Source organism: Bos grunniens, chromosome 11 (genome assembly GCF_055505025.1).
Source record: "Bos grunniens cultivar Pamir isolate PY7600 chromosome 11, Bosgru_T2T1.0, whole genome shotgun sequence".
Taxonomy (NCBI): domain Eukaryota; kingdom Metazoa; phylum Chordata; class Mammalia; order Artiodactyla; family Bovidae; genus Bos; species Bos grunniens.
This window is the reverse complement of record NC_141175.1, coordinates 5532398-5542419: the sequence shown is the minus strand read 5'-3', so window position 1 is coordinate 5542419 and position 10022 is coordinate 5532398. Positions and strand designations below refer to the sequence as shown.

The 10022-nt window shown below is 51.2% G+C and overlaps 2 long non-coding RNA genes across 2 annotated transcripts; both read right to left on the bottom strand.

The window, feature by feature from the left end:
* Window positions 1–404: 404 nt before the first annotated feature.
* LOC147362378 (uncharacterized) lies at window positions 405–3157 on the bottom strand. Its single transcript, XR_015135726.1, has 3 exons — window positions 2769–3157; window positions 1220–2122; window positions 405–850 (listed from the first exon to the last, which is right to left on the bottom strand). It is a non-coding gene; the product is annotated as an uncharacterized LOC147362378 (long non-coding RNA).
* Window positions 3158–5820: 2663 nt separating this feature from the next.
* Window positions 5821–9504, bottom strand: LOC147362377 (uncharacterized). Its single transcript, XR_015135680.1, has 2 exons — window positions 9369–9504; window positions 5821–6173 (listed from the first exon to the last, which is right to left on the bottom strand). It is a non-coding gene; the product is annotated as an uncharacterized LOC147362377 (long non-coding RNA).
* Between the last annotated feature and the right edge of the window lie 518 nt (window positions 9505–10022).

Genomic DNA, 10022 nt, shown 5'->3' with positions numbered 1-10022 from the left:
TGGAGACCGGCTTGGACCAGACTGACTCCCCCGAGCCAGAGTTCTCGTAGAGTTCCGTCTGGCAGCCCGTGATGTCCCATGACATAACAAGACGACATAGATGTTCTCACCCAGGCCTGCGGAGCCGGGTGTCCCCTCCTCGCCCTTTAGTTTAGTGTGATGGCTTGTTCCTCTGGGCTCCTGCGAGCCGTCTTGGGCTGTGAGTTCAGCCCTACCCCCCACAGTCTGCAAATACAGATGCTCTGGGATCCTCACTGAGCCACACACATCGGGCGGGGGGGACAGAAAAGAGGTGACGTCAAAGGGCACAGCCCCCCAAGGACTGGCTCTCCCAACCCTCTCATTTAGGCCTAACCCTCATCATTACTGGGGCCATTTTAGTGCAACGAAACTCACCCCTACTCTTTATTTAAAACGATTTTATTTAAGTGAAGTTCACATAACATAAACTTAACCATTTCCGAGTGGCACTCCCTGGCATTTAGTACATTCATGATGTTATGCACTGACCCCCCCATCTAGTTCCAAAACATTTCTATCACCCCAAACCAGGATCCCTCACCCATTATGCATTACACCCTCAGACCCTGGCAGCGAGCAGTCTGTGTTCTGAATCTATGAATATGTCTTCTCTGGCCATCTTCTAAAAGTGGAATCATACAATATTTGTCCTCTGATGGCTGGCCTTTCTCAGTTAGCATATGTTTCCAAGGTTGTAGCATGTTATCAACACTTCGTTTCTTTTTACGGCTAATTAATATTCCATTGTGGGCTTCCCCGGTGGCTCAGAGGTAAAGGATCTGCTTGCCAAAGCAAGAGACGCAGGTGTTTCCCTGGGTCGGGAAGATGCCTTGGAGAAGGAAATGGCAAAGTTGGATACGACTGAGCGACTGAACAACAACAACCTCTTTTGGTTACTGTGAATAGTACTACCGTGAACATATGTGTGGGTACTTGCTGTTGTGTCTGTTTTCAGTTCCTCTGGGTCTATACCTAGGAGTGGAATTGCTGGGTCATACGGCAATTCCATGTTTAAGTTTTTAGGGAATCTCTGGGGCCCACACCAATTCCCACCTACTGATACTGAGAGCAGAACATTACTTGACTGGCCACTTCAATCACCACATCCCCAGAGTCACACAGATCATACTGGTGTGAAACCCTGAGCTCCTCTTTAAATCTATCTACCACGTAAAGTGGGAATGATGTCAGAACTTACCTGTTAGGGAGTGTTCAACTTCCTGAATGGTCGTGGGTTCACACCGTAATGTCCACGACTGTGGCTGAAACATTGAATGACGGGGCTGGGAGAAGTTTGGAGACCATGTCGTCTGATGGGACAAAGGGCCCCGGGCTGTTCATCCTGTGTGTCAGCTCTGGTAGCGTCTTATTTACCTCCTTTCCTGGTGGCCTTGACCCCGATGGGGTTCTGACCAGGAGGAGCCGGTGAGGGCTTGGTGAGAGTGCCTGCCACCCCTGCTGACTCCTGGAATCCGTTCAGGGGTGAGCTGGCCACCCATAACCACCCTCACCTTCAGCCCCAGGACCCAGCTCAGCCCAGGGAGCAGCACCAGGAGAGGTAGCTAAATTGGGGGGTGGCTGAATTCACTGACCCCCAGAACCTGAGGCCACAGGAAGGATCAGAGAGGGGATTCCCCCTCTCTTGCTGGGTCATGTATTCCACTGACTTCCAAGCATGGTGTATAGAAGCCGGGGCTCTGGAGTCCTGGGGGATGGAGTTTAGCTCCCCCAGGCAGTGAGGAAGCTCCAATACTTTGGCCACCTGAATTCAGATGTGAAGGCCTGATTCACTGGAAAAGACCGTGATGCTGGGAAAGATGGAAGGCAGAGGAGAAGGAGGCGACAGAGGATGAGATGACTGGATGGCATCACCGACTTGATGCATATGAGTTTGAGCAAACTCCAGAGGATGAGATGGCTGGATGGCATCATCGACTCAATGCACACGAGTTTGAGCAAACTCCGGGAGATAGTGGAGGACAGAGGAGCCTGGCGGGCTGCAGTCCATGGGGTCACAAACAGTCAGACACAACTTTGCGACTGAACAACAACGAAGCGAGGCCCTGGGCTGGTGCGGAGACCTCTGGGTCTGTTTCCCTCTCTGCAAAAGGAGAGCATAATACAACCAAGTCCATCGTGTTTGAAAGGCTCAATCCTCATGCATTCACATCAATTCACAATTCACACAACAGATGAGCACACCGCCCAGGAAGGGCAGGTGCCCATTCAGTGGTAGATTTAGTCAGTTAGTAATCGACTGTAAGATTGCAGACACCTCTTGACATGACACAGCAAAGTGATAGGGTCGCCATGTTAACAGACCTTGAAAGGGAAAGTTACCTGTGCCGGGAGGCAGAGGCCTGGAACCTTCTGGCCATGTGACCTCTTTTTTTTTTAAATATTTATTTACCTGTGCTGGGTCTTAATTGTGGCATGCCAACTCTTAGTCACAGCATGTAGGTTCTAGTTCCCTGACCAAGAGCTGAACCCGGCCCCTCCTGCACTGGGAGTGCTGAATCTTAGCCCCTGCACCACCAGGAAGTCCCACCTCGTTCATATCCTTTCCCTCATAGGTCTCAGTGTCCTTGTCTGTGAAATGGAAGAGAAGGGCCCTGAGGAGACCTCCGAGGCCCCTTCCAGGACTGGGGTGTGAGGATCCCAGGAAGGGTCCTGTTGATGCTCTGGTGTCTCCAGACCCCCGGAGGCAGCTGGCGCACACTCAGCCCACCCCGCAGGCTGAGACTCACCTCCCCCAGGCTCTCCTCCCCGCTGGAGACGATGCTCCTGCCCAGAGAAGGGTCCAAACAGCTCTCCTGCCACTTGTTCGCCACCAACAGGGGAGCGGGGATGGTGGAGAGGCTTTTAAACCTTCCTGGTCGGGGCCAATATTGATTAGCCTTGCTCCTTAATGGGATTCTTCTGCGCTCACCGCCCGCCTCCCTCCTCCAGCCCCCATCACTAGGGCCTTCTTCTCTGAGCCACGCTGCTCCAAAGCCCACTGCTGTGCCGGGGGAGGGGGGCCTGCGTAGGAGGGGGCGCCGGGGGCCTGGGAGCCCCGAGCCTCTGCTTGTGGCAAAGGAGGGCTGATTGCTGAGCTCTCTGTCTGAGGCTGCTGACTGGTGGTTGCATTGTTCGGTCAAGTCCTCCGGGAGGTCTCTGGAGCCGGCTGAGCCTCCCTCCCCAGGAAAGACCCTGCAGCCCTTTCCTCCCTCTTAAAGGTCCCCGCAAACTTGTGTGGGTGGTCTCTCCGCAGCGCCGGGCCTGCCTTCTTTTCAAGGCCGAAGAGACCCCAAATATCACTTGTGAATGTTCCCCAATCTTGCTCCTGGGTTTCCTCGTCTTCGGGTAATGATGGTGGTTTTCGGGTCGGCCTGTTGCTATGGAATTCAAACTCACGGCAACTTGGTTTCATTACTCATCAGCCTTTGGTTCCTCTGACTTCCTTTACAATCGAATCAATAAAAATGTCACCTCACCCTCCTCTTTTTAGTATTTATATTTCAGATCGATGTGAGGCCCGAAGCCGTCGATTGCCCTCCGATGAGCTGCAAAAAGGTGCTGAAAACGGCTGGTTCTGAGATGGACCCGGGGAAGTTGCTGGTAAAATGAATCAAGTCTTTTTTCCCACACACAGCAACATTCTTCTTTCTCATGGAAGTATAGTTGATCTGCAATGCTGTGTTAGTTTCTGGTGTGCAGCAAAGTGATCCAGTTATATATATACATGTGTGTGTGTATATATATATTCTTTTTCAGATTCTTTTCAATTATAGCTTACTACAGGAAGTTGAATATAGTTCCCTGTGCTATCCAGTAGGACCTTGCTGATTACCTACTTCAAATATAATAGTTTGTATCTGCTGATCCCTAGCTCCTAATTTATCCCTCTCCACCACCACCCACCCCTGCCCTTTTTTTTCACAAAGCAGAAACAGACTCACAGACATAGAAAACAAACTTAAGGTTACCCAAGGGGGAAAAAAAACGAGGCAAATTCGCTTATTTCTATGATCGTGATGTCTGCCTCTGTTACCTTCCCGTGGCGTCAGGGGACCGCACGTCCACACCTCGGAGCTCTGAGTCCTGCCGATTTGTGCCCAGTGGTCACCGGTGCACGCAGCAGGCTGGGAAGGAAACTGGCCTTGAGGGGCAGTGCAGAGACGGCTCCTGGGTGGGTGCCCGGTTCCTGGCACACAAAAGAAGCTGAGCTCTCCTGCTCCTAGCTTTTCTGGGATGAAGACCTGCTTTTGCTGGGGGCTTGTAATACTCCTGATGGCCAATCAATACACAAGTTAGAAAGCCCACTGCCCTGGGTGTACATTTCCGATAGCCCCTCCTCTGGCCATCAAGAAAGTGGGAAAGATGGTCATCGCCAACTTGGTACTGGCACCAGGGCTGCTTCCACAGTGGTCGGCACATCCCCTGGCCCCGACCCCCAGGCCTGGAAGAGAAGTCGACTGTCTGCAGGCTGGACTTAGGTGTCCACACAGGGACATCTCAATGGGGCCGTGAACACATAGCGTGGAGACCAGAGTCTCATCCTGCTTCCATTCTGGATGGCGTGGCAATGGGGATTAAAAAAAAGATGACTGTCCAGGTACTTGAAGCAGAGAGAAAAGTGTCACAGAGCCATAGCGAAGGGGACAGAGTGGGGTCAGGGAAGAGATCGAGGTTTTCTGTTTGCTTGCTTTTTGTTTGTTTTGGCCTCAAGACATGCAGGATCTTAGTTCCTGGACCAGGCATCGAACCTGGGCCTCCTGCAGTGGAAGTGTAGACTCCTAATCACCGGACTGCCAGGGAGGTCCCTCATGTTTTATTTATTTTTAATTTTTTTAATTAAAAAAATTTTTTTTGGCGGTGGGGCTCTGCTGGGTCTTTGTCGCTGACTTCGAGCTTTCTCTAGTTGCAGAGACAGGGCTACTCTCTAGCTGTGATGCACAGGCTTCTCAGTGCGGTGGCTTCTCTTGTTGCGGAACTCAGGCTCTAGTTGCTCAGGCTTCAGTAGTTGAGGCACATGGGCTCAGTTGCCCTGCGGCATGTGGAATCCTCCCGGACCAAGGATCAAACTCGTGTCTCCTGCATTGGAAGGCGGCTTCTTAACCACCGGACCACCAGGGCAGTCCGGATCTTTAGCTGTAGCCTGTGGGACCTGGTTCCCTGACCAGGGCTTGAATCTGCACCCCCTGCATTGGAAGCAAGGAGTCTTAGCCACTGGACCACCAGGGGAGTTCTGGCTCTTTTTAGTTCCTGATTTAGGAAGCAGCAGACAATGGTTAAGAGCGCAGACTTAGGAGTTGGACAGGCCCAAATTCCAGGCCTTGGTTCTCTGCTTCCTCATTGTGTGATTTCGGGCAAATGACTTAACATCTCTGAGCCATTGATTTCTCTGTCTGTAAATGAGGGTAATATTAGTGCTTGACTGATAGGATGGTGGCAGGGGTTGTTAAGTGGGATAATACAGGCAGGGTCTGGCCGTCCATTTGAGCCAGAGAAAGTGCTTGGTCCTTTTTAGTTGGTACAAAATTTGGCCCTCGCCCTATGCCAGGCACTTTGAAGCATTTTTCTGTGCATTAACTCATTGGATCCTCAATAATGGGGTAGCTAGCCAGGCATCCGAATAGTTTCTAGAAAATGTCTTGCAAATCTGAGACCTTGACTGGTATCCATGCCAGGTTTAGAGACATTCCTCTCTTTTTTTTGGCTATTACAGTTTTTTTTTAACTGAGAATTACATTTAATAGCAAATACGGAACACCATGCCAAGTTGAGAGAGGGGGATCACAGTAAAAAGGATGGCACTTATTTTTCTTTTTTTAATTGAAGTATAGTTAATTGACTTACAACGTTGTGTTAATTTCAGGTATACAGCAAAGCGATTCAGTTATACATGTATATATTCCTTTTCCGATTCTTTTCCATTATAGGTTATTGCAAGATACTGAATATAGTTTCCTGTGTTACACTGATGGTCCTTATTAGAGACATTTCTCTTAGAGGGGATGGTGAGGGCCTTATGACTAGAAACGCAGGGGCAGGTGGCCAAGGACTCCTTGCTGGGTGTCGCCCAAAGGAGATGAACCACGCACAGCTCACGTCTTCTTGCCTGGCTGCTCACGCATGCATTTTCTTCTCTCACCTTCTTCTTTTTTTTTCTGGAGGTGAAATTCACATAACATAAATCAACCATTTTAAAGTGAACAATTCAACAGCATGTGGCCCTTCATGATGTGCAAGCACCTCTTGTGTCTAGTGTCAGGGTGCCCTCACCACCCCCTGGTAAATCCCATTCCTGTTAGCTGTGCTTGCCAACGTCCCCTCCCCTGGCTGCTGGCAACCACCATCTGCTTTGTGTCTGTGGATCTGCCCATTCTGGACACGGCATGTGAGTGGGGTCAAGCAGTGGCGTGGCCTTTTACGTCTGTGGCTCGTTGCACTTGGCATAAGCGTTTGAGGTTCACCCACATTGTACTATGGATCAGTACTTCATTCCTCTTTACAGCTGGATCATAGTCCATGGTAGAGACGACTACCTTTTGGTTACCCATAACCCGCTGACAGACCCCTGGGTCACTCCCACTTTCCACTGGTTGTAAGCCGCGCCACTGGGAAGGTGAGCATGCAACTCCCATGCCCTCACTCTTTGCAAGGCCTGTGATCCTCAAACCTGCTCACTGCTCTCTGCTTGACTTTGCACATGTCTGTCCACTGCCCATCCCCCACTCCCTTCTGTTGACTCCTACCCGCACTTCAGGGCTCAGCTTCACGTCACTTCCTCCAGGAAGCCTCCCTGCTACATCTGGACTGGTTGGTGGTCTCCTATAAACACCGGACCATCTGCAGGCAAACCCTTCTGTACATGGTTGTTTACTGGAGCAGCTATCTTCCCTGATGGCAATGTGACAGCTCTGACCATCACTGCATCCTCAGAGGCCATGGATGGACTGGATGCAATAGACGTATTTCTTTTTTTTTTTTTTTAAGATTTTTTTTGATATGGATCATTTTTAAAGTCTTTATTGAATTTGTTACAGTAGTGCTTCTGTTTCAGGTTTTGGTTTTTCGGCCATGAGGCCTGTGGGATCCTAGCTTCCCAACCAGAGATCCAACCCGCACCCCTACATTGGAAGCATGGAGTCTTAACCATTAGACCACCAGGGAAGTCCTCATAGTGGATATTTCTAAAATGTTTGTTGAATGACTGCATAACCATCATTTCTACAATGACCAGGTCCTGTGGCAGCTTCCTGGATTTTCTGGGCTGGGAGCATTTGCCAGATCGCCGTGGGGCTCCTTTGAGGGGAGGGGACCAGCTACCTTCAGTTAATATTCCCAGTGGCCCCATGGGAAACTTGTTAATTAAAAATGCAGGATGAAAATGGGAGCAAAGCTGCCATTAAAAATGATTAATTAGAGTCCTGCTCATTATTCTATTTGGAACGATGCTATTAATATTAATGACCCTTAAAAATACTTCATATACAGGCACTTCCTCTTTATTTGTGTCCCTCTTACGGTGTGGTCTTGTCCCTTACCCAGGCTCTCCAAAGCCTGGGTCCTTCCCCCAGATCGTCTCCTCTGGTGGGGGGTGGGCACCAGGACAGAGTTTCTGCCACTCGCTTATTCAGGGACTGTCACCATCATCCGATCCCCAGCCACCTGCGCCAGGCAACACAGTAAGAGCTGTGCCCCGCCCCCCACACCCGCCGGGAAGCAGGGAATACGGGCCTTTGTACAGTTTTGTTTTGAAGTTAAACGCCACGGTGGCTTCTGGGGAGGGGAGGACGATGTCTGCCACCAGGGACATCTTAGGGCGGAGTTTGCCCTAATCAGACGGCAACGGGGGGATGACACAGATAGAATGAAAGGGCCTCTTCAATAGGGAACTGGAAGCAAACCCATCTCGGGAGGGCAGCATGCAGTATCCTGTGCGGCTGCCGTCCTGGGAGCCTGTCAGCTCCATGGCAGTTCCCGCTGAGGGCCACTGGACCACAGCCTGAGAAGCCTCCAATTAAAAACGTTAACCCCCATGCCAGGGCCCCGACCAAGGGTCTGGTCACAGCAGCAGCAGCAGCTCTGCTCTTTGAGGAAGATTCAGGGGAGATCCTGCAAGAAATTGAAGTGGGGGCGTGGCAAGAACTCAGTCTTACCAGTCCTTTTGCCTGTCCCGGGGGGAGCAAAGCCACTCCTGGCACAGCTGCTACTTTCTTATACCCATGGCATCTCGGCCACCCATCTGCCACTCAGGGACGCCTGCTTCTGAGACCAAAGGCATGGCCGGACCCCACTGAGAACTCCTGAGCGTGGGGAAGTTGCTCACCGTGCCCACTGGCGCCCAGCAAGGACCCCGCGTACAGCAGGCACTCCATAAACACTTCCTGAATGATCATGTAACATTAAGACCATGTTCCTTAGCTCTGATTCATTATGAGCAAGTCCCAGTTGTCTCTGGAAATGGCCAAGACGGGGACAGAGACCATGTGAACATCATTATTGGGAGTGAGTTTCTGCAGCTTCCAGTTGGCAGAAATCGTATTAATGTCAGGAATTATCAGGCATGTTTCTTGCTCCGGGTCCAACACACAATACTCACCTCCCTCGCCTCGTTCAATAGAACCGACATTTACTGGGTGCTGGGTAAGCATCCAGGCTTGTTCCAAGGGTTTACTCAATCCTCACACACCCTGGGAGGCAAGCCTGATGGCAGCCTCACTCCACAGCTAGTCAACCGCAAATTAATCAGTACATCCCGAAGAACAGACCCAAACTGGCACCCCCTGCTCGCCACACGCAAGCCTGCACACATGCACACGCCCACATATACACGTGCGTGCACACTACAGCTTCTCGGGCCTATTTAGCAACTGGCTAATACAAAAAGTTTATTACAAAGACTCACCTCTTACAAGAATCCCTCACTTTACCCAACAAGGACATCCTGTGTCCTTGACAAAGCTACTGAGGCTCAGAGAGGTTAAGTAACATCCTGAAGTCACACAGCTAGAAAGGAGCAGATTATAGGATGCGGTGTTTGTTTAAAGGCAAAAGTGAAAGTAAAATGAAGTCGCTCAGTCGTGTCTGACTCTTTGCAACCCCATGGACTGTAGCCTACCAGTCTTCTCAGTCCATGGGATTCTCCAGGCAAGAGTACTGGAGTGGGGTGCCATTGCCTTAAAGGCAAACATATTTGCAACCTAGACCAGTTGGGATCTCCTTGGATTTGCTGTCACGTGACCCGCCCTTGCCCATCCCTGGCAGCAAGCTGGTGCTCTCCCCACCCCCTCGTCCATGGCGCCAGGACCGTACAGCTGGTGGTGACGGCTGGGGCACCACTCAGCGCAACCCCTCACCTTGTCGTGTGGCTGCAGTCTCTCTAGACAATCGAGCTTTCTGGTTCTATCTTCAGTCCTCTTTAATTAAACAGCAGCTGTCCCTGGAAAGCAATTGAATTATCCAATTAGGCGCTCCTAACTTGATTGCTATCGTTCCCACAAGGGACTTGGAGACTCAGGTGTTGATGGGGCTCAACAGGACCCAGCATCCCCGAGCAGCGGTGATGGAGGTGACCCCCTCCCGCAGGTGTCTCGGCTGCCATTAAACTCTCCCGAGCGGCTGCTTCTCCAATGCCCAATGGCTGCAAAGGACAGGGGGCTGGCACAACTCCAGGGCCCCCCAGCACACAGGCTGGGCCCCTCAGACCTCTCTGTGGCCCCTACAATATTCAGCTCCTGGATCTGATGATCTGTTTGTGCATTTCATCCAGAAGCTTTCTAGCAGGCATCTCCTGTGTGCAGGCGCCCAGCCAGCAGCTTGGCAGGGGAGACAGAACCTGCTGTCACCTGACCACAGCTCCTGGGCACAGCCTTCACCCCGAGTGACCAGGACGGGCACTGCCCGGTTCACCCCGACTCTGCCGGGGCCCAGCTCAGACCTCCACCCAGAGGGGGATTCAAGATGTTACTGTGAACATAAATAATAACCATCACATAAAATGCTAATGCTGT